Source organism: Lycium ferocissimum, chromosome 8, assembly GCF_029784015.1.
Source record: "Lycium ferocissimum isolate CSIRO_LF1 chromosome 8, AGI_CSIRO_Lferr_CH_V1, whole genome shotgun sequence".
NCBI lineage: Eukaryota > Viridiplantae > Streptophyta > Magnoliopsida > Solanales > Solanaceae > Lycium > Lycium ferocissimum.
This window is the reverse complement of record NC_081349.1, coordinates 19,930,191-19,930,786: the sequence shown is the minus strand read 5'-3', so window position 1 is coordinate 19,930,786 and position 596 is coordinate 19,930,191.

Genomic DNA, 596 nt, shown 5'->3' with positions numbered 1-596 from the left:
TAATTTAGTTTCACAAGCTTCTTTTACTAATTAGAATATGCTTTTGATGTGCTCCGATTTAAAAATAACCTGAAGGAGAACGAACCTGCATTTGTCTCAATGGAGAAGAAATTTGAGTCTGAGCTGCTGAACCGAAGAGAAGATCGAAATAATCAACTTAAGAGCAGGTGAAGAGCAGTAAGCTCTGGTTAACCAATTAAATCCCAAATCTGCGATTTAAAACAATCAAGAAGCGATGGTCAAGTTGATTTTTCAGAGAGAATTGGAGCTGCGTTGTGCAAATTGATGATTTTACGAGTCCACACAACAGCCTAGTAGTAGTTAGTTTCAATAATGACCAGTAGGAAGAATTGCAGGCATCAAGATTCAACACAACTGGAAGTAAAAGTCTTGGTAGTTACAACAACTTTGGAAGAGTTATTTGTGTGTGTTTCAGGTAATTTGGAGCTATTTTTGTGCAAATATCAGTCCATCTGTCACGTCCCGCCTAGTGGGCCGTGACGGGTACCCGGAGCTGACCACCGAGCACCACACATCATACTACTATCATCTTAACTTGTTCACATATGAACTCTATAAATCATGTACACACACAC